The following is a 24,488-nucleotide window of genomic DNA, read 5'->3' on the forward strand; positions in this document are numbered from 1 at the left end:
GATTCTTTGCCTGTCTAAAACACTTGATGGTCTAATAAAGAGCTGAACAGCCAATAGCAAGGCAGGAGGAAGGACAGGCGAGAGAATAAATAGCAGGAGAACTCTGGGAAAAGGAATGAAGGAACAAGAGAGAACAAGGAGAGGAGGACGAGGGGCCAGTCACACAGTCACCCAGCCAGCCACGGATTAAGAGTGAAAGTAAGGAAAAGAGCAGAGAAGGAAAAAGCCCAGAGGCAAACGGTAGTTGGGATAATTTAAGTTTAGAAAAGCTGGTAAGAAATAAGCCAGGCTAAGGCTGGGTACTTATAAATAAGAAAAAGCCTCTCTGTGTGATTTATTTGAGAGCTGGGTGGTAGCCCTCTCCCAAAAAGAGCAAAGTAATAAAAGCAAAAATCAACCAACAACATTTGTCCCCCCCCCCTTGGAGAAGTCCATTCTCTTGAGTTGCTTTAGCTGTGGATGACATAGTAACCACACAGTTTTGTGACTCATGCATATCTCCCATCCTTTCGTTCGGTGTCTTCCATGTGCAGGTCGATATTCATTGTGAAGATGCATCCATATTTACCTTTGCTATTGTTTGAGAATGTAGCTTCTAAACCTTGTTGTGCAGTTCAATTGTCATAGTAACAGTGTTGAGACGTAGGACCTGTCAGAAGCAATTCAATCAGGAGGGCTCTGACCCTGTGAATGGAAATGGATGGCTGATGTTATGAGAGAATTGAAAACCTGACAACAGAATAATTTCTGCTCTCTTGCCTCTTCTCACCTCCTACTCCTCCACGTGGTCACTTCCATCATGTTGGACACAGCAAGAAGGTCCGTGTTAGATGTTCCTGAATCTTGGACTTCCAGGCTCCAGAACTGCGAGAAAAATAAACTGTAGTCCGTAATTTACCCAGCTTGTATTCTGTTATAGCAGCAGAAAATGAGTAAGTACTACTAATCCTATTGCTTTTTACAAGGCTTTATGGTACTACGTTGCCAAAGTAACACAATTCAATTCCAAATTAACCAAAACAAAATGTGTACCCTTGAAGGTGAAAAAAATACGTGAACCCATTATCCACAGTAAATATCTCACACAATGTCATGCATCAAAATTTCTTTTATCATTCCCCTTTCCTGTCTTTATAGCCACCTTCTTGACCCTCTTACGTCATCGTCTGGCAATCACTCTTCTACCTTTCCCCTCCTACTACCAAGGACTGCTTTAAGCAGGGGAGGGATCCAATAACCTCATTCACATTAAAATGCAAATTAGTAACTCACTGCAAGGCTTAATAGGGTCTCTCCCACGGGGAATATATATTTTAATGTGAACCAAAGGACCACATCTATAAAAGTCTAATTTCAAGGATCAGAAATTTAAGTAGAGAAGGTCACTCAAGGAGGCTGTAGGCCCTTCTCGGCCTTGTATGTGTCATAGCATGGGCAGTGGTATACACAAGGCCTGTGAGGGGAAGCCAGGGAACTAGGGGACGGAGTAGTACCATGGCTACTCCTAGATGAATTGGAACATGCATGGAGAGGGCCCTGTGCAGGGGGAAGCCAGGGGTTCAACTCCTCCAGAAGTCAACAAAGGGGAAGACTAACAAAGAGAAGCTAATAGGAGTTTCTTCAGGCATGAGATGAAATTGACAGCAGGCAATTGTAGACGTCCAAACAATAAGAAAGCAACTCTGGGAAATGTACATTCTCTTGTGGAGGAAGGGCATGTTTAATGCAGAAGGAGACATTCTGAAGCTTTGCCTTGAAGTACAATGTTTGATGCTTACCCCCAAACAGAAAATATCCCGGCCAAATGAAAAGGGGAGCACAGTTTTGATCTTGTCAAACTGCCTGTCTATAGCCTATTCTTCATGCTTACTGTCACTTAACCGATTCTTTGCAGTGTGTCATTTGGGAACATCTTGATGGCCACTAGACATGGTCTGTGGACTCTCAATCTTTGGCTCTTTTTCTTTCTTTCCCGTTTTTCATCAATTGGCTCTTTCTTCCGTTCTCCACACTTGACTCCAATTCTAGCTTCTAAGGCTCATCTCTCTTGGAGTGATTTGTATTTCAGACAGATTAGCAAATGCCTCTGCCAGTGTCCAAGTCATTTCCCTCCTCTGAAGCCTGCGTTAGCTAATGCTTTCTCAGGGGTTGCTATTGGGAGCCCTGAAGACACTTGCTACAGAAAAAACCCGGTCATATGTGTCGGTCACAGTGTGTGATAAGCTTTATGCAAAATCCCAAGCATTCCCTCTCTTAGAAGGGCAGCATCTACAAACATCAGAACAGACGTCTGACCGTCTACTCAGCTTCTGCTCATGCAGCTTTCTGGGCAAAAAGCTGCATGTCGGTTGCACTAGCTCTGTACAGAGAACATTGATTTTGATCTCCTGATGGAACCATGAACTCAGAGTGGAAGGAAGAGGACTACTTGGGACATATTGTCTCATGTCAAATGACAGTAGTATGAGAAAATGGTAAGAACTGTGTGAGCATATTCAAAACAGTTGGGCATACAGGCTGTAGGACTGTGAACCATGACATAGCCCAGATCATTGAAGTATTTTTTAAAAAATAATACAACCTACCACATTGGGCTACATTTGTAATAAAGATAAAATGTTAATCAGAGGGAAAAAGAGGTGCAGTTACACTTTTTGGGTGATTTCTTCAGGATCAGCAGGAAACTAGGTATCCTACACTCATTGTCTCCAACATAAATTAACAACTCAGGCAAACAATTTCTCTTACTCACTACTTCGTAGATGAAGACACTGAGGAACAAAGACACCAAGTAAGCAGGTAACAAGAGTGACAAAATAGAGTTCGAAGTTATTGAATATTATATCAATTTCAGGGCTTTTCTACTACAAATAATAGAAAATAGAGCTAAGGTTGATTTAACAAAGGCATTGACTCCATGCTGTGTTAAAGGTCTTTGTGCCGGGGATTTGAGGTTTGGTTTCTACTGAGTCATCATCATTTCTAAGATCCAAGGTCTCCATTGTTTCAATCCTCCCATGCTCAGTGTGCTACTGCTGCTACCTCACAGCACTAAAATGCACAGACTGCAGCGGCAGTCCTCTGCACATGCCCTCTATTGCATCCTTATTCAGCATTGCATTAGTAAAGTCTACACAGAACACCAATCTTCATTTCTTATTGACTAGAATTACATCATACAGTTATGTCTAAACCAATCATTTGATAGAAGGAAAACCACTCAGACTGATTTAGACAAAATTATGACTCATCCCCTACACCTTAGACATCTGAGATTTCTGGTCTTCTAAACAGACAGGATTTCTGGAACAGTGAAATAAAACCAGTGTGGTGCTAATAAGGAAGAGAGAGACAAGTCTGACTAGACAACTGACGGCTTTGTCAGCTTCTTTATTTGGGTTTGCATTCTGTTGCATTTATCAATTTGTCAAAGATGCCCATGATTTTGCAATATGAAAAATTAATACTAGACTTAAATTTTAGGTTTCATTCTGGAAATTGGAGTAAAATTTCTAACATCATTCAAATAATAAATTTGAACCTTTACTAAAAGTTAGTTTTTCAAACCAGTGCTCTTACCGAAGCTTAAATATTATACCTTCTATTGGTTGATAGATAGATAGATAGATAGATAGGGAGATAAATAATAGGTAGACAGATATTATATGTGTGTGTCTGTATGTATATGTATCTCTGAAATCAGAACTCAACTAAACTAGTAATCTTTTAAAGACTTACCACCAACTTTTATTCCTAAAATTACTAAAATAGTGTTACACAGTTTCTTAAAATCAGAGATATAACTAGGAAGAATATGAACTCCAAGTTAAGATAGGGTTTTAATACGTTATAGCAAATTGTCTAGTCTTATGTACTCAAAATATCAGTGTACTGATTAATTACTACTGTGAATATTTGTCTTGTCTCTTGCTCCTGGTCAAAGAGCCATCGAAAGTCCACACAACATGTCACAGTTACATACACTAGTCTTCCTCTTTTGAGATAAAACCCAGATTGACACCCTCTCATGAAGGGTTGTGCCATTTCTTGAAATATATCTACTTTCTTTACTAAAATGAGTATGCAAATACCTAACTACAGTGACCAGAGATTACTATAAGGGTCAAAGCAGGGTGCTTTAGAAGCCTGGGTTGGTTGCAGACAGGGAGCGGGTGGGATGGCAGGGAAACACATATTCCTAGCTGCACACAGAATTTTTATTTATTGAATCTTAGCTGAGAATTGACATTTCCAACAGCTTTCTGCATGATGCAGATGCTGCTGTCCTGGGAAACAAATTCTGAGAACCATTGTCCTAGGGAACATGGAAGCTGGAAAAGTCAGCCTGCCTGCGTGCTAGCAACTGCACATAGCTTTTAGCAAGATGTTAGCTTTAGAAGGTCACAGCAGGCTTAGAGAAAACTCAGCTGGTTTTAGAGTAAATATCACAGGAAATCAGAGGAATTTCAGTACAGGATTGGGCCTTTACATAGCAATAGTTAAAACTGAAAACGCTTTGATTGACAAGTTCCGGGAAGGCTCCATATTAGAACAGAATGATTTAGCCCAAGACAAAGGTCAGATAAACCTGATCCTGTTCTCATACATGTTCTTAAAGTAACTGCCATCGTTCAACAGAAAGATGTGGAGGCTAGGTATAAGCTAGCAACAACCAATCAAACAGAAAACCCCCAGGATCTGAGAGTCCTGTTTAGGATCAGAACTATGCAATGATGTAATCATAGCAAACCTTCTAGCATGTGATTGCAACTGTGAGTCTGGGCTGAAGTTGTTTTCTACTTTAAAACATGAGGCAGTCAATCTCCTTCACCGAATGGAAGATACACGAGAAAAAGGACTTTGTGTTCTCAACCACTATACGCAATGACCAGTACAGATTCTTAGACAGAACATAGGCTTGACAAATATGAGAAAAATGGAAAAGGACCCTACAAGACTCTTCAGAGATCTACAATCTGCTGGTAAAATTTGACTGTGAAGGCTGAGTGACGCTCATGGAAGATATAGTTCCCTCTGTGCTCCCCAGACATAGAGGTATATGGACCCGAGTAAACTTCGCTGAGGGCAGAAATAAGGAGGTGGGCTCAAAGGGCAAGGAAGTTTCCCCAGAGGGCAGAATCATGCTCTATCAAGGAAGTCCTCTGCTTTCTGGGAAATATTAAAGATAAGTATGCATTGTGTGCCCAGTGGGATTTTGTAGTCATGTGTGTTTCTCTATATTCCCTTCAAGAGTAGGAAGTGGCTTTGCTTTCTGCAAGAATAGTCTTTGTTATATGTTATAGGGGTTTTCTGTTCATTTACATTTTTGGATATAGGTGGGATAGAGTTAGTTTGCCATCACCCATAAGCTCAGGGTCGAGCTGGGTGTGTGGGCACACATAGAGCTGTCTGTGGCTATATCATGCCAGGCTTCAAGGGTAGCATCTTCAAATCCCTCTGTACTCTTCACAGTGTCCTCTTCTCTGTGTGAGGGAATATCCCAGGGTTCCCTCCTGCAAGGATAACTCAGGATAGCAGTCCAGTCTCAAAATCTTAACATGTCTATATCATGTATGTTGTCTATAACCAGCACCATCCCTACTAAGTACAAAGTTATAGAGGTTAAACAGCAGCGAGTCACAAGTCGTTAGAATTGTGTGAAACCTTTTTGGAAGGCAAATTGCTTCTCACTAATGCTTTTTTCCCTCCTCCCAGCATGAGACGCCCAGGAAAATTTCCATTTCTTTTGGGGTCTATAGTTCCAATAGTCTGATAGATCGAGAGACACAAGTATCTCTTTAGAAAAATCTTCATTTCTGCTAGGCCAGTTACATAATGACACCCGGGAATACGAGCCCTCTCTAGTGGCTAAGCTAAGATGAAAGAATACATGCAAACTACTGGGCAAACCCTAGGTGTGTTTTCATCATAGAGTTTGGTGTATGGCATTAAAGAATCTTCCATGTGAATTTCACCAGACTCTATTTCTATCATTCAGTAGAAATATTTTTAATATCCTGTATAATTTCTTTGAGTGTATTATTTAGAAGAAAATTTTCAAATATTTTGATCTTTTAGGATATATTATTAATCTATTTTCATCATAGGCAAAGAACACCCTCTGTAGAATTTGAATCCCTTGAAATTTGTTGAGGATTTATCCATACTCTAACATTTAATCTATCTTTGGGATCCTACTGCTTGTACTTGAAAAGAATACATTTTTCAGTTATTGGGTAAGATGGTCTATAAATATCAATTGGGTCAAGGTGGTTGATACAGACTCTTCAGATTTAGAAAAAAAATTAAATACCTAATCATTTGGGGAATAGAAATTAAGTATGGTAAATTTATATACAAAGTTATTTTATTACTGAATACTCTGACCAATTTTACTCTGTTGACTCTCTCTCATTAGCTCCCTGCATTTCCCTTTTAGAAACATGTCCTAGGTGGAGGAGAATGATTAGCCATCGTTACTGAGGCCTGATATTGTACAGATCACGAAGAAGCATTTGTCAGAATTCTTTAATAATCATAACAAATTAAGTTCTGGCTTTCCAAGTGTTAGCTGAAGGGCTGTTCAAAGCTTGAGCGACCTATGAATTTGGAAATATTTACCTTTGCTCATCTTAATTACTAAAAGGAGTTAATCCCCTTAAACAAACAATAGGTTCAAGTCCATCTCAGATCACTGGTGCTCACCTATGTGCTACATTTTCCTCATAAGTCAGAGTGATGATGGTCTAATAGTCAAAGTTCAGTACAACAAAACACCAGAAAACTCCCATTCCAAACTAAAGGGGAGCATAACAGGATACCCAATGCTGCTTTGGTATCCAGATTAATTTGAGAGCAATTAAGAAAGAGAAGATAGGCTCAAAGACCTTTAATTATGGCTAGAATCCACTTATGAGTGAATACATACCATATTCCTCTTTTTGGGTCTGGCTTACCTCACTCAGTAAAGCGTTTTCTATGTCCATCCATTTGCATGCAAAATTCAAGATGTCATTGTTTTTTACCGCGGAGTAAAACTCTAGTGTATACATGTTCCACACCTTCTTTAACCATTCTTCTATTGAGGGGCACCTAGGTTGTTTCCAGGTTCTGGCTATTACAAATAGTGCTGCTATGAACATAGTTGAACAAATGCTTTTGTAGTATGATAGGGCATCTCTTGGGTATATTCCCAAGAGTGGAATTGCTGGGTTCTGAGGGAGGTTGACTCCCAGTTTCTTGAGAAACCGCCACACTGATTTCCACAGTGGCTGTACAAGTTTTTTTTTTTTTGAAAGTAATTTTATTAAATTATAAAGAGTTTCCATTTACGCCCCTCCTCCCAACGCCCTCCCACTCCCCCCCTCCCAACGCCCTCCCACTCCCCCCCTCCCTCTTCTCCTCCCTCTTTGTCCCCAAGGGCAGTCAGGGTCTCCTGCCCTGTGGGAAGTCCAAGTTCCTGCCCCCTCCCTCCAGGTCCAGGAAGGTGAGCATCCAAACAGACTGGATCCCAAAAATCCAGTATATGCAGAGGAAACCAGTCCCAGTGTCATTGTCAATGGCTTCTCAGTAAGACTGCAGGCCAGCCACATTCAGAGAATCTGGTTGGATCACATGCTCGTTCAGTCACGGTCCATCTGGCCTTGGTAAACTCTCATTAGATCCGACCCCTTGTATCAGTGGGTGATAGTATCCCTCGCAGTCCTTCGTCATTTTCTTCCTTCCATTTGGATCTTGGGGGGCTCAGTTCCGTGCTCCAACGCGGGCCTCCATCTGTATCGTCATCCAACGCCAGATGAGGGATCTATGGTGATAAGCAAAATATTCATCAGTATGGTCACGGGCCAAGGCCGGTTCAGGCACCCCCTCCTCTGTCCAGAGAACAATCTGGGGATCTCTCCTTGGACCTGGGATCCCATATATAATCAAGTTTCCTGTAAACTCTAATATGACTCCCTTAGTTGAAATATATTCTTCCCTGATCCCACATTCATCCTTCCTCCCTTCCCCCCATCCCGGTCAACAGAGCTTTCTCCATTCCTCCCCTACTCCCTTCTCTCTAACCCTCTCCCCTTCCAACAACCCTCCCACCCCCCCCCCCCCATGCACCCAAGGTTACCTGGGACTCTTGACTATTTCCTACCTCCTGGCGGATAGCTAAAAAAATCTTCATCAGGTTCATCTTCTTATTTAGCTTCTCTAGGATCACGAATAATAGGCTCAAAGACCTTTAACTATGGTTAGAATCCACTTATGAGTGAATACATACCATATTCCTCTTTTTGGGTCTGGCTTACCTCACTCAGTAAAGTGTTTTCTATGTCCATCCATTTGCATGCAAAATTCAAGATGTCATTATTTTTTACCGCTGAGTAAAACTCTAATGTGTATATGTTCCACACCTTCTTTAACCATTCTTCTATTGAGGGGCACCTAGGCTGTTTCCAGGTTCTGGCTATTACAAATAGTGCTGCTATGAACATAGTTGAACAAATGCTTTTGTAGTATGTTTGGGCATCTCTAGGGTATATTCCCAAGAGAGGAATTGCTGGGTCCTGAGGGAGGTTGACTCCCAGTTTCCTGAGAAACCGCCACACTGATTTCCAAAGTGGCTGCACAAGTTTGCATTCCCACCAACAATGGATGAGTGTTCCCCTCATTCCACATCCTCTCCAGCATAGGCTATCATTGGTGTTTTTAACTTTAGCTATTCTGACAGGTGTAAGATGGTATCTCAAAGTGGTTTTGATTTGCATTTCCCTGATCGCTAAGGAGGTTGAGCATGACCTTAAGTGTCTTCTGGCCATTCGAAGTTCATCTGTTGTGAATTCTCTGTTCAGATCAGCACCCCATTTTTTAATTGGGTTAATTAGAGTTTTAGTGTCTAGTTTCTTGAGTTCTTTGTATATTTTGGAGATCAGGCCTTTATCTGATGAGGGGTTGGTGAAGATCTTCTCCCAGTCAGAAGGTAGCCTTTTTGTCTTACTGACGGTGTCCTTTGCTTTACAGAAGCTTCTGATACAAGGGGACTGATCTAATGAGAGTTCACCAAGGCCAGTTGGACTGGGACTGAACGAGCACGTGATCCAACCAGATTTTCTGAATGTGGCCGGATTCTCTGAATGTGGCTGGCCCGGAGCCTTTCTGAAAAGCCATTGACAATGACACTGGTACTTGTTTCCTCTGCATATACTGGATTTTTGGGATCCAGTCTGTTTGGATACTCACCTTCCTGGACCTGGAGGGAGGGGAGAGGAACTTGAACTTCCCACAGGGCTGGAAGCCCTGACTGCTCTTAGGAAAGGAGAGGGAGGAGGGGGGGAGTGGGAGGGTGTTGGGAGGAGGGGTGTAAATGGAAACTTTCATAATTTAATAAACTTTGAAAAAAAAAAAGAGAAGATACAAGAAAGCTTCTTTACCCTCTTGCTTTTCTAAAAAAGCAGGTCACAGTTTGGGAAGGTTTTCTCCCCCTGTTTTCTTGCAGGAGTATAGACTCTAATGTTAGATCCTTATGGGCCCAGACATGACATTAGAGGAACATACAAAATGAATATATCAAAACTAGCTTTTTATTATATTTCAACTAAAAATATTTTGATTTTTTTTTACAATTTTGTACATGTATAAAATGTATCTTAGTCATATTTATCCCCAGCTCCTCCTTCTCACGCCCCTCTCCCCAGAACACTTCCCCTTTCTCTTTGATGTCCTTTTCCCTTTCTATCTATCTATCTATCTATCTATCTATCTATCTATCTATCTATCTATCTATCCATCTAACCAATGAGTGCAATTAGTGCTGCCATTTGAGCATGTGCATACCACCAAAGGCCATAACACTAAGACAATGACTGCCTTTGGAACTGGCATGCCTGGCAGGAATGAATGTATTCTGAATAGTCACTTCACCACGACTTTTTGACTTTAAGACTACTAAAACAATGGACTCCAAGAGTTAGAATTCCACCAGTTTTCTCCTGCTGAAGATAAAAAAAAATGAATCCTGGTGGTGGAGGGGGCAGCCAGAGTAGAAACTTGTGTCTAAGAAAAAGATTTATAAGCCATCTGATGACCTTGCAGGAGAGAGTGTAGCTCAGACAATAGTAGGTGGAGGAGCACATCTTTGCTGGACCATTAGTTATTCATATCTCTTAGGTTCTATTTGAACCTTACGCTCCTGTTTGGATGTGACGGTGAAGGCGAGAAATCTCCTTGCCCCTCTTCTTAATGTTGCTGTATTGAACGATCTCCTTTTTCTGCTTTTAACTTTTAATTTGGCTCTTTTAATTAGTTGAGGATGGTGGCCAGGCTGGGCTTGTTGGAGGAACAGGCGGTGACCCTAAGTACATACTGCCATCTCCCTCAGTAGTCATCAATTGCCAATAATAACTCCTCAGCTAGAGATGGATCCTCATGAGTCCCTTCCCAGTCCTTGCCAGAACTACGGATTGACTTGGTCTTGGGCAGGTATTACACAGGTAACTGTAGCTCCTGTGAGCCCCTGTGTACTAAAGCCATTTACTGCCAATGCTCCTCAGCCCATGGTGGGGCGTCCCAAGCACCCCCTCCATTTTTTAAAAAATGTCTTCTGCATTCAAACTCAGCAGTCCTGAGTTCATGAACGCAACAGCCCTGTCATGTGCAGAGGACACCATTTTGCAGCATCCTTCTACAGCCTCTGCCTTTTATATTCTTTTGGCATCTTTTCTCTGTGATGAACCCTGAGCCACGTGGGAAAAGGTGTGATACAAATGTCGCATTTGTGGCTGAGCACGTATTCTTTGCCCTTTATCCATTTGTGAGTCTTTGACTTAATTACTGACATTGGGAAAAAAAAAGCTTCACCTGGTGAGGACTGCTAACTGCACAAGTTTACTTTTGACTGAAGTGACTGCAACGCTCACAAGAGCACAAGAGCAAGCCCGCAGGGCAGGAAGCATGCTTGGTTTTTGTTTGAACAAAGGTGGTAACTATGCCTTTTCCCCAGTGACTGGGTTCCAACTTCATAGTTTTTCTTTATTGGCAAGGAGCATTTTTTTTTCAATGGAGTAAAGAAAATGAAGGAAAAAAAAGAAGGGATCATTGCTCCAGGTCATCAAGTACTGGGAGTACTCGAGTCTTTCATATAAACAAAAGTTTGACCAGTTTAGGGTGGGGATGAAAACGTTACATAAATATTTTACAAGGTGAGGAAGATGGAGATTTGAATTTCTTATCATCAACAAAAGTTTTACAGTGTTTGACAGAAAAGATTGTTATTTAATGTTTCTTACAATAATTTTCTAAACAGGCACATGGATCAATAGGAAAGAGCAAAGGACCCAGATATGCTCCTATGAACATAATATTTGACAAAAATACCTATTAAAGAAAAGATGATATCTTCAACAAATGGTGCGGCAAAAACTGAATGGCAGCATACAGAAAAATAAAGTTCAATCCTTAACCCTGACATCCCCACCCAAACCCTACACAAAATTCAACTTCAAATGCATCAAGGACCTCAACATAAAACATGATATTTCAATCTTCTAGAGGAAAATGGGTGTTTGCTTTAACTTATAGATGCAGTCAAGGACTTTCTGAATATGATTCCTATAGAACAAAGAGAAAATAACCAACAATCAACAAATGGGAATTCATAAAACTAAAAAGCTTTGCAGCAAAGGAAACCATCATTCAAATGAGCATACTACACAATGGGAAAAAAAATTATCCCCAGCTTTACATACCCCTAACAGAGGATTGGTATCTAGAATATATAAAAAGCTGAAAAACAACCAAACAAACACACAATCTGGACATCAAGAAAACAAACAACACAATTAAAAATTGGCCGAGAAACTGAATTTCAAAAAGCTAAGACATATTTTTTTTTTTTTAAAAAAAACTATTCAACATCTTAGGCATCAGGGAAATGCAGATCAACGCTCTTTTCTAATACTCCAGCCAGAATGGTGAAGATCAAGAACACAGATGCTGGTGAGGATGTGGAGAAGGGGAAACGCTTATTCACTGTTGATGGGACAATAAACTGGTGTTGTAATTATGAGAATCAGTGTGAGGTTTCTCTCGAATGCTAGAAATAGATCTGCCACATGATCAGGCTGTATCACCCCTCGCCATATACCCGAAGGACTCTAGATCCCCTGCAGAGACACTTGTTCATCCAAGTTCATTGCTGCTCTGCATTCCCAAGAGGGAGGCAATGGAGCTAGAGTATACATTCATTAGCTGATGGAAGGAAGTACAATGAAAATGTGGTACATACACACAACGGAATTTTCTGTCAGCTATAAAAAAACCTGAAATTGTCCGATCTGTAGGTAAATTGGTGGAACTGGAAACAAAATCGTACTGAATAAGGCAGTTCACCTCAGAAAGAAAAATGTCACATTTTCTCTCATATAAATATGTGTATTTAAATTGGAAATGTGTAGAATCCAGAAGACTAGGTAAGAGAGTCTGGAGAATGATTTTAAAGGAGAGGAGATAATAGAACAGGGAGAGGCAGGCAGATATCTATGAGTTCGAGGCTAGCCTGGTCTACATAGAGAGTTCCAGGACAGACTCCAAAACTACACAGAGAAAACCTGTCTCAGAAAACAAAACAAAACAAACAAAAAAATCAAATTTATCTTAATATGACTAGTACATTCATTCTATCAAGTAGGAATTTTAGTTGCAAGCAGTTGAAATGAACTCTGGATTATTTGAATGGAAAAAAAATAATCTAGGAATAGGAATAGTCCATTCAGATGGCAAAGAAAGATGGCTGAAATTTTAAAATGGTTAAGAAGCTAAGCATAAACTGGGTGGTTGTGGCGCACACCTTTAATCCCAGCACTCGGGTGGCAGACGCAGGCAGATCTCTGTGAGTTTAAGGCCAGTGTGGTCTGCAAGAGCTAGTTCAAGGACAGGCACCAAAGCTACAGAGGAACTCTGTCTCGAAAAACAACAAAACAAAATAACAACGAAGAAGAAGAAGAAGAAGAAGAAGAAGAAGAAGAAGAAGAAGAAGAAGAAGAAGAAGAAGAAGAAGAAGAAGAAGAAGAAGGGGAAGAAGAAGGGGAAGAGGAAGGGGAAGGGAAAGGGGAAGGGGAAGGGGAAGGAGAAGCTAAGCATTAAGCATAGTGCATATGTTCATAACATTGGCAGGACAGGCACTCATGTGGGAGGATTGGAATCCAGGGAATATCTAGTAGGACCCTGACTACAAAGAAACAAACAAGTAATGAAACAAAATAAATAGGAAACAAGGTGAGTCCCATCGTTGTCCCATACTTGCAGGGGCCTAAGGGATAGCAGGGGCTGTTCTACCCCTGGCTCTGTCTCTAAAGCTCCCATTGACGATTTATTGGATTAATCAAGGCTGCTCATAAACCCATGTCCCAGCTGAAAGATAAAGGAGGAAAGATAGCTATCCTATTATTTTTTTCAGCTTCTAAGACGGAATTTAGTTCCACATTTCACCAAACCTCACACAACAGGAAATAGGTGCCCCAAGGAAAAAGATTTCAGACAGAAGCTGGGAGGAAAAAAGATAGATACTTATTGCATTGGTGCTTCGAGCTGTCTTTGTAATTGACTGTATTCACACAGGACGCAAAAAGAGAACCTTGCTGCTTTGGCTGCTTGTTTTCTATGCTGATCTGTTGTAAGGAAATCCATGGCATGTCCACATCCTGTTAATCCACAGCAAGGTGTGGAATCAGAGGAATTGGATTCAGTGCTGGATTTGTTACTGACGAGTTGTGTGAGCTTCAGACCACTGTTAAGGGAACGGTGAGCCCCAGTGCTCTCAGAAGGGAGTAGGGGTAGATAAAGTCTACAGAAATTATTAGAAACAGAAATCTCTACTATTGAAATTAGCTTTGATGGTGGAAACATCTCACTAGAAAACCATAACAAGTGAGACCATTGTACACTGCAATAGGACTGACATCGTAGAAAAACTGATTCGATCATTCTACTTAGTGAATTTAAATTGGAAAGGTCTCTTGTGACTAGTGACAATTGTATTGGCTAGTGTAACTCTGGATTCTAAAACCTGTAAAAATAGGAATCTTGTCTGTTGTGAAATATTATTTTAAGATGTATTACATTTGTTTATACTGTGGAACATTTGCTTTAATGATGCAAAGATGTGTTGCATTCTTTTACATTGCATTTGTTTAACTCTGTGAAGCTTTGTTACTTTGCCTACCTATAACATCTGATTGGTCTAATAAAGAGCTGAACGGTCAATAGCTTGGCAGGAAAGAATAGGCAGAGTTGGCAGGCTGAGAGAATAAATAGAAGGAGAAAAAAGAAAAAAGAGGGGAGCAAGAGAAGAAAAGAGGACATGAGGGGCCAGTCACCCAGCTACACAGAAGCCACGGAGTAAGACTAAAGAAATGTATATAGAATAAAGAAAGGTAAAATCCCAGAGGCAAAAGGTAAATGGAATAATTTAAGTTAAGAAAAACTGGCTAGAAACAAGCCTCGCTAAGGCCAGACTTTTATAAGAAAGAATAAGTTTCCATGTGATTTATTTGGGAGCTGAGTAATGGACCTTCCCAAAGAGTTAAAGAATAAAGAGTAAAAAAATGAACAACATTTGTTTGCCTTGCTAATTGTCTGTCCTTCCAGCTTCATGGACCAGTGTCAAGTTATCAGGTTGCAAGTTTCCTGTGAGTCTCAATCTGGTCACTAGTGAGACAGACACTGTCCTGGGCACTGGGTACCACCAGTGAACACTTGAGGTACAAAACATTGTTCTTGTGGCACTCGGGTTCTTCAGGGGGAAACACCATAGATGAGTAATATTTTAGTATGATAATTGATGAGGACCAAGGCAGGGGTTTGATGCTCAGATACAGAGACCACACAACGGGAAGGCATCTTACCTGTGAAGACTTATCTGAACCATAGGTGGGAGTCAGTCCTGCTGTGAGGGAACAGAAAGTGAGACCATGCCTGGAGTTTCTAGAAACACTGAGCTGAGAGTTAGGAGATGGCCAGTAAGGCAAATAAAAGGGCAATGGAGTTTATGTGTGGGGGCCTGGGAGGTGTTTTATTAGCAACCTCTTTAGCTTCACTCTAAGTTAGTTGGAAGTCATTGGAGAGTTTCTACCAAAGGTCTGTAACATACCTCATTTGTAGTTGTCTAGAGGATCACGCTTGCTGTACCTGTTAAGAGTGCCGTGAGCCAAGGACTGCAGACATAGAAGGACCTCTAAGGGAGACCTTCCAGCTATCCAGGAAAGACACAGTGATAACTTGAACCATTGGAGCAGTGAACTTGATATCTATTTTCTTTATTTTAACTTTATTTTTGTAGTGCTGAGAATCTCCCCTAAGACTTCATATAATCTAAGTCAGCAATCACTGTACACTGAATCATATCTCTCCCAGCTCCTTCATTTACTTTCTGTTACTTTGACTGAATACAACAGATTGAGTATTTAGGCCTCATAAAAGTTTATTTATTCACAGTTCTGGAAATAGAAATACCAAGGCATTAGCGATTGCCAACTTTTAGTGAAGGCCTTTTTCATGGCATGACGTGGTAGAGGCTGTCACATGTTGAGATAGCAAATATTCCAGAAGGGTGCATTCATAACAAAGCCAGTCCCCTAATAACTAAACACTCCCTTGATGGATTAAGTACGCAACCCATGAAACCAGAAAGAAATACTTTCTTATCAAGGTTCAACCTCTAAATATTATCGACACATTAGCCCGAGGTTGTCTTTAGCAAATGAGTTCTCAGGCGCAGATGCTGAAACTGTGTTGATGACAGGAATGTTCAAGCTCCGGGTTTGAAGGCAACACTAGCAGCATTGCTTAACGGACTGGCCGTGGTCTGCGAGGAAGAGATGAGAGGAAGTCAAAGGCAAAACCAGAAACATGGAGTTAGAATTGGCTAGTGTGAGCAGAACCGTGGGCGAGCCGTTTTGGAGTGCAGGCAAGGAGTTTTGGTTGACATCTGCTGAATCTGAATCCAAAAGCAAAGAACAGAATGCTCTCTGAACCTCTCAGTTGCAGAGATCCGGGGCTGTTTGTAGCAGAGTGTACCAGCTATCCGTCGAGAGGAGCAAGCAGGAGCACAGTGTTATGGAGCTTGTCTGCTCTGTCAGGAGCTGGGAAGTCCCCAGTCACCTCCTGTGCTCCCAGAGCTCCCAGCTCTCTATCACTGCCCATTGCTCAAAGGGCAAGCCATCCAGCGGTGCCAGTCACCATGTGTTCTGCCTGGAGGAAGCTGTCTAGACAGGGTCTTTCACTCCTTGCTAACACACTTTCGCTTTAAAAGATCAGTTTAATTCAAAGTGATGAATAGAGTGTATTGTGTGTGCTTCCATAGGTACTTGCCTTCTACAATTAAGAAGCATTGTACAATTTCAGTACAAAAGAGATTGCAGAATTTCCCCCTCCCCCCGCCTGAGACAAATTATTAACTATTAGTGAGAACATTTAAAGATAACTGTATCTTTGCTTTATGGAAATTTCTTTAGAACCAGAAAGTGATGATATGGGAAATAAATGTAATTAACTTTGAAATGCTAAATAGAGAGTGAAAACACCCACCTCCTCTTTAGCCTTGGCAAGGATTTTTCTAGGTTTTGGATTCATTCATTTATGAAGTCTGTGAGTCTGGCATTTGCTTGTTGTTGAGTTGGTGCCAAGAAAATGAGATGTTTGTCATCTGATAGAACAGAAGGCCTCTTTGATTTCCTGGGAGAGTATAAACTTGGAGAATGTGAAGCCTGCAGAAAAGGAAAGGAAAACCCGTAGGATTAGCCCTGGACTGCCAAGCTTTCTCTTGAAGGGTTTGCAGGACAGAGACCATACTGGGAGGCTACTTAGCTATCTAGGTCTTCCACCTATTGCTCCTTGCTGAGTTCCTACCTGGAGCCTATTCAGGAGCTAGGGATTTGTGCCTGAGTTTGAACTATGTTCATACCTCTCATGCCTGACCTCAGGCCAGCAGTTGACTTCTTTCCTGTGTTTCGACACATGCACACTTTTATTATATGTCCCTCCTAAGTACCCTGGATGGAGGAAAGGTTTGTGTGTCCACCAGGGAAAGATATCTCCATTTCAAGCAATGCATGCACACTGATGTGTCTCTTCCCAGGAGGCAATAATGTTTTCCTGCTCAGACCCCATTGACCAGTCTGTATCCTTGTTCATTCAGTTGCAGTGAAATCTTTTGTGGATGGTATGCCTTTCCCTAGAATATTGCCCTTGGCTGAGTGAAGCCACCTGGCCCAGAGATGCCTGACATGCTTTCTGTACCTTAGACCTACCGTCACTGACTAATAAACGGGAGGCACAAACTTATGCCTAATCTTTGCCCCAAGGTTAGACAAACTCACAGTGTGTTGTTCCCACTCAGTGGGGGCCCCAAAAGACCACCAGGGAGACCGACTTACTGAAATGCAGTACATTACAAGCAGGCAGGAACCTCGTCAGTGCAGCAGCCCCAAGAGGAGGCACACTGCCCTTCTAGAGGGCATTATTTAAAGGCAAAACTAGAAAAGTTAATTAGCAGAGTGTGGGGTGATGGGTTCAATCCTGAATGGCTCATGTCTAGGGACTTTCCCCAAATGTTATTTTCGAACTTCGCCTGTTGCTTGTCACCTGACCTTTGGGTGGGGACATTCTGAAGTTATCTGTACTCTCCAGGTGGCTACCCTGTTGCTTTTGCCCCTGGCCATTTCTGAGGACCGGAATAGCTTACACAAGACATAAGACACAAGATGGAGGAAGAGGACAAAATGGAGGAACTTTGATTCTTTAAGCGCAACTGGTACTTCACAGCCCCAAGGACCAGGTTAAGGCTACGGGATTAAGGCGTTGTCTTGAGGTTGTATTTTTGCTTGTCTCCCACTTTACTACTGTAGTCTCCTGTAGGTCTTTTGGTAGCATACCCTAACTGTATGTGCATCCAACCCTAGTTTGTATTGTGTTTGTAGACAACTGATTCCAGAACAGGGGGCATATTTTACCTTGGGAGTCAGAAAATACCTGACTAATTTTGATTCTGGCAAATGGATTCACTCATAGCTACAATCATGACTGCAGTGAGCCTGTAGAAGATCCCTAGTGAGTGGCTGCTTTCCCTCAAAGAGATCCTTTTGGGTGTTTAGCACTTACCTGGAGGTCACAGAGTGCTATGAGGTTGAATTTGTGGATGAGTGTCATCTAATAACCACAACATAAACATGTTTCATGGTGTCATCACAAGGATTTCACAAAGAGGTCAGAGTCTAAGCTAACTTTACACTTATGGTCCTTAAACTTCAGCCTCCTGAATGCTAAGATTATGGGCATGTATGAACATACAAAGAACAAATTAAAAAAAAACAAAAATGATTTTAATCTACAAACTTTTAAAGTTTCTTGAGAGTCTTCATAGTGCCTACTCAAGATTTTCCAAAGAGGACATCTTAACCTATTTTTTTTTTCTTCATGAAATGTGATCAATGGACCATCTTTCATCAGAGAACTTTCGTTTTGCAATGGTAGCAGTTAATGCAGAGACTCATAACTGGACAAAGTATTGAGAATAAGCAAGTGTTGAGTTCCATGCCCTAAGCAGGACTTCTCCATCACCCTTGCCAGGGCTCAGGGAACATTGCAGAAAGAGTGTGAGGGTTAGTTAGAGATGTGGGACAGTGCTACAAAGTGATGTCTTTAAATGTGTCACAGGAGTTGCGCTCCCGAACTCACGACAACTGCATAATAAGTACAAAATCTGCGGTGTCGAGCCCGTTAGCAACCCCTCATGGATGAGAGGGGGCTTAGGAGATGCCGCCCCACCCCCAAGAGACTATTAGTAGTTAATGATTTCTTGGAGTGTGTGCCATTTGCTTTGGTGGTGCAGCCACCAATAAATTATCTATGCCCCATTAAATAATCCACACCCATGCTCATGTAAGCGACCTAATTAAACTCAGTGGGATACACACAGAGACATTAAATGAGAAAGGGAACTTGTTAGAAAGAGGCGATTCAGCAGGAGAGGGAACATAGGAGTTGAAAATGATGAAAATTCAATAAATACATGTATTAAGCTGTCAACTAAACAAAAAGACTGAATGACAAAACTAATAGCAAAGATGAAGAAGAAGAAAAAGAAGGATAATGAGGATTACTTAGTCACCTAGACACCATTTCTTCTATAACTTATAACCATTGACAAAAGACCCTAGAATTGGCGATAAACAAATTATTTTCTGAGAAACCAAAACAAATGCTAAGGGATTCACAAATGAAAATTATCTTACAGGACAAAGAAAACCCTCAGACCATGTCAGCTGGTGCTTGTTTTCAGCTCTGGGTTCCAGAGTAGTCAGACTATTTCCCTGGTTTTGAAGTCTTAGGGAATTCTGAGAGTCAATGCAAGAAGAAAGTGGCTTCCTGGCCTTGAAGTCACACCTATCCTTGGGTTTGTACTGTGTGTGTGCGCTGGCTGGCTCTCAGGGCACCTTGACTTGATAAAGGGAGAGAGCAGGAATTATTTCAACGAGATGGACCAGTCTAAGTAAAGACTGGAGTGAAAAAACACCTATTTTCTAGGCAAGGGCAAAGATCTTAAAGTTCAGCAGACAAGATGCTTAAAGACAAAGGAGTCATTATAGGTGTTTCAAAGCGCTCAACTTTCGTTTTCCTCGGTGCTGATGGGCCATTTGTCTGCAAGTAGAGAAACACGGCAAAGAAAGAAAGGTGCAGGTGAAAGGGAGAGGATTCTGTTATCTGAAGGTTTAATTTGCCCAGGGTGTTGAATAAAGAAGACACTATTATAGTCAGTTTGGTGGGGGAATAATGACAGGTAGATCTGCCCTGAAATCTCAGCTACCAGCCACTGCTGTAACAGGATGCAGTCTACTGAGATGTTATTTTGCTATGGGAACCTTTGTAGAAAATGAAAGCAGCTGAATTCATACTCCAGGGCCTGGTGCAGTGTTGAGTTTTGCCCTTCTTTGTCTTCAAAACCCTTTTTACTCTAACAATGTTTAAGCATTATAAAATTCACTACCGTATTTTTTTTTATACTTCTGTGTCTCTAACATGCTTTCAAGCCACAGTTGGCCTCTAATTAAGCGAAACTAAGTTTTAGGTAGATATTAATACTTATTCAAAAATTCAAAACGGCAGTCTTCACATTCACTAAACTCCTGTGGAGTTCAGCTTCTGGGATTCCCGGATGGCTGACTGACTGTGATTTTCTCATACCTTATTACACGTGTCCTGTTTGTTTTGATGAATTCGACAGAGTGGCACTAAATTACCCATGTTATTCTCCTAGGTATGGAGCTGGGTACTGGTATTAAAACAAACTGTCAAAAATACCATTTAGAGTGGGGGATTGCAGGCATAATGCTGTGAGCATTATTCAGTAGCTAGACTGTTCGGTCCTTTACATTTATATTATTGAGAAGTTATAAAAAGAACGTCAGATGATGTGGCTTCAGGGAGCGAATGTCTTGAACCACTGACATCAAAGGGAATAACATTCCTTTAAGATGGCTGTGTTAATTTAGAGCAAAATTCTTCCCTGATAAAGGGGCACTCAGCCTGCTCAGAGGTAGGGAGCCTGTGCTTCTGCACTTATGAAACACAGATCATTAGGTATCTGTGCTTCTGACCTAGCACAGGGGAAGATGTGAGCTCAAGCAATGACTGTAGGCTAAGGGATACCCACTCCCACTGTTCAGATCTTCTTGCCACAGAAAAAGAAGACGCAGGTTGCATTTGAAAAATTTTGCTAATATTTCCACAATCATTCTTAAACATTCAGAAGTGCTCTTTACAGTTTCGCTATCAATGGTGGTCTTATATAACGGAACCAAATGAAGAGAGTACCACCAGGATGTTTTGTTTACGGGCTATTATGTAATCTTTCAAAATTAAAGTGTGCTTTGTATCGGCATTTCCATGGACGTGACGGATGTTCCCTTCAGAATGTACCAACGCGATGCTTATATGAGTGATGGTGTGCTGTCTAGGCTGCAATTTTTACATTAATAAAATAATACAGTGACTAATAACATAATTGAAAATACTTCAACAGTTCAGTTCTGTAAGATATACGTTTGTTTTCTCTACTGCTCTCCCTAAACTGGGATGTAGAAACACAGACTGCGGTGGCCAACCTTGATTGTCAACTTGCTTGGATGGAGAACTGTCTGGGATATCAGTCTGGGAGTGTGCTCCAGAGAGGAGTACATCAGGAGGGTTCTGACCCAGTCAATGGATTAACCCTTTCATGTCTCTTAAGATGACCACATCACCGGGAGGTGAAGAACCATAAAAGGGTGCCTATGGAGGAAGGAGGTCTTCCCAGTGTGTCTTTGGTGGCTATGTCTTACTCTGAATCTTCCGGTCTGCCTAGTCTCTGCTTCCTGGCTACCATAGTGGAGTTACTCTGTTCTGCTATGGGCTGCCTGCCAGGTGGAATGATCTCTGACATCGTGAATTTAAGAAAATCATTTTCTTCTTTGTGTCCGCCAGGTATTTGGTCATAGCTACCCCAAAGTAACTAACATGTAGGCTATAGATTACATTTATTGTTATATATATACATCTGTCTTCTAAAGCTATCGTTCCTTCATTTCCTTCAACCATAAAAGCTAGTCCTTCCTCTCCTATCTTCTTGGCATGGGCAAGGATCTCATGTTTTGACCAAATCTGAGAAGCAAACTTCATACAACGTCCGCTGCCATTTTCTTGGCTGTAACACAGGAAGCTCTAGGGCAGGAGGGCATCCTATGTATCAACTCCTCAAACCAAATGTATTTGTGCTCTGAGTCCAGTATGGTGAGGATGGGGACTGTAACTGAGCTGCTGGACAAATGGGTACCATTGATGGAGAATCTGCTTCTCTGTACACTTGTTGGCTTGATATGCAAACAAAGAGGTCTGGAATGGTTTGGCAATCAAAAGTTTTTATTTAAAGAATGTCTCTGTTTAAGTCTTAACCTTAAACACTTAGAGACTATGGTATTGGAGGGATGCCCCAGTGGCTTTGAAAGAGTGAAAACCTAAGTTTGAATTTCTAGAACCCACATAAAGCTGGGCAATTATATCTATTTCAAACCTAGGGATTCTACAATAAGATGGGAGCCAAAAGCAGCAGAACCCCTTGAAGCTGGAAGATCAGTTAGATTGGTGTACGTACCACACAAACAAAAACAACAATAAACAGCTGCCTCAAACGACCATCATCAGAGCCAAAGATTGTCCTGCTCTCAATGACCACACATTTGCACGTTCTCAGACACCAAAGCACAAATGTCACATACCATGCTGTAATTGCCTGACCTTACTTAGTAGGCCCCCAAGACATTAGCACAACTGATGCCATGACAGAAGTACCACTGAGGCCTTGGAACTCAGCATACGCCTACCAAAATTAGAACAAAGACCTAATCCATCAAAGTTCATAGATTTGGGGGCTGGGGAGAAGATGGCTTTGTGGTTATGAACAATGGCTGCTTTCCCAAAGGAGCAGGGTTCAATTCCCAGCACCCACATGACAGCTCACAACTGTCTGTAATTCCAGTTCCAAGGGATCTGACACCCTCACACAAACATACATGCAGGCAGAACACCAATGTACATAAAATAAAAGTAAATCATTTTATAAAACGTTCATAAAGTCTTGGGACTGCAGTTGGGTTCCAAGCACCCAGCGTATTTGCCAGCTGGCTAATAAAAACTTTCTATTAGCTTGAACCTCTGCTAGATTGGTCTTCCCTGGTGGATATAGTACACAACACAAACCCTTAGAAACTGGTAGCTTTGAATTTCGGCTTTTACTATGCCCACTTTCTCTATCAACTCATGGCAAACAATCAGAAAAACAAAATAACTGTTCTCCTATTTCCTATCACAGAAAAGGCACGAATCCCATGGTAAGGAAGGTGGGACATGCTCATGCATAGTGTCCACAAAAAAAGTGCAGAAAAAGGTGCTTTCTAAAGCCTTCAGCCCAAAGTACCACCACTTATCCATTCATTACAGGGCTCTATTCATATGCTAGGAAGGAAAGAGACAGGAAAACAGGAAGCAAGGGTTATGTTTTAAATTCATAAGTACATAGGGAAACAGTCACTGGGACTAAGTTCTGCATGGCTTCCTTTGCTAAGTAACCTCACGTTGTCTCGCTACCATTTCTTAACAGCCTTTTTCAGTATAAGGACAAGTCTTTGGCCAAAAATGAAAAGCAACCCTTTAACACTGATAAAAAAAAAATTACCTAAAATCTGATCTCATAAAGGCATATGAAACACTTTCTGAAAAGTTTCTGCCCTCCCCCCGCCCCCCGCATAAGCCTCTCTGCCAACACAGCAATTCAAATCAGATCAAATCAAACTGAATTAGAAAAAGCCCAGGTTTAATGGACAGAAATGCTCCTGGAAGGAGACAGGAAAGGCAAACAGGAAAACCATGTGCTGTTTTCTGAGGACCACTTTAAATACCCTGTGGGAGTGGTCTTGAGCATCTCTCAGGAAGGGGTCATCATTTGCTGGGCTTTCTGAGATGCTGCAGGGAGAGAGATGGGAGAGGGGGTTTACGGTGGAGCTTCCACCCAAACACTCTAGACTCTTTGGGTATATGGTTGCCAGGGGCTGGAGTAAAGCCTCTACCTGAACACTTTCAGCCTGGCAATCTTGGCAGTCTGTTTTGCAACCCCTGCATCATGGCCTCTGCGGGACTTAGGATCTTGGGGATCATCCTAAGTCCCTGCTTTGCTAGTTCAGTGTTCTGGTGTTCTGTGCTCTGCCCATGTCGATGGTGACATCCTTCATCAGCAACGGCATCATTGTGGCCCAGATGGTGTGGGAGGGGTCGTGAATGTCCTGTGTAGTCCGGAGCACTGGTCAGATGAAATATAAGGTGTATGACTTACTATTGGCACTGCCACAGGAACACAAACCACAAGAGCCCTCTTGTATCATCACCCTCCTCATTGGCCTGCTAGGCCTACTGGTCTACCTCGCTGGTGCCAAGTGTGTGGAAGACAAGACCTGTGTGGAAGACAAGAATTCTAAATCTTGACTGGTGCTCATCTCTGGGATCATCTGTGTCATCTCTGGGGTCCTGACCCTAATTCCTGTCTGCTGGACTGTCCACTCCATCATTCAGGACTTCTATAACCCTTTGGTGGTTGATGATCAAAAGTGGGATCTGGGGGCCTCTCTGAGTTGGGCAGTTTCAGGCCTCTTGCTGCTGTGCTGTGCCTGCACCTCTGGAGAGTCCCAGGGACCTGGTCATTCCATGGCCTGCTGTTCTGCATCTGCTCCACAATCAGACTCTCATGGACCCTCCGCATGCCCCACCTAGAGTTATGTCTGATGCTCACTGGGGAGTGAGGCTCTATTGGCCAGGGAACTTTAGGACCCTGAGCTGAATCATCAAGAAATGATGCCTAGTAGTTCTGGTGTTTCTCTTCTTGTTTTTCTTTTGTGGTACCGGGTATTGAACTTGGGGCCCAA

At 41.8% G+C, this 24,488-nt stretch overlaps 1 pseudogene; it reads left to right on the top strand.

Annotated features, from left to right (window-relative positions):
• The first annotated feature begins 23,692 nt into the window (after positions 1-23,692).
• On the top strand, positions 23,693-24,348 carry LOC125413779 (claudin-6-like; annotated as a pseudogene).
• Positions 24,349-24,488: the final 140 nt, after the last annotated feature.

This window comes from Myodes glareolus, chromosome 10, assembly GCF_982192425.1.
Source record: "Myodes glareolus chromosome 10, mMyoGla1.1, whole genome shotgun sequence".
In the NCBI taxonomy this organism is placed as follows: Eukaryota; Metazoa; Chordata; class Mammalia; order Rodentia; family Cricetidae; genus Myodes; species Myodes glareolus.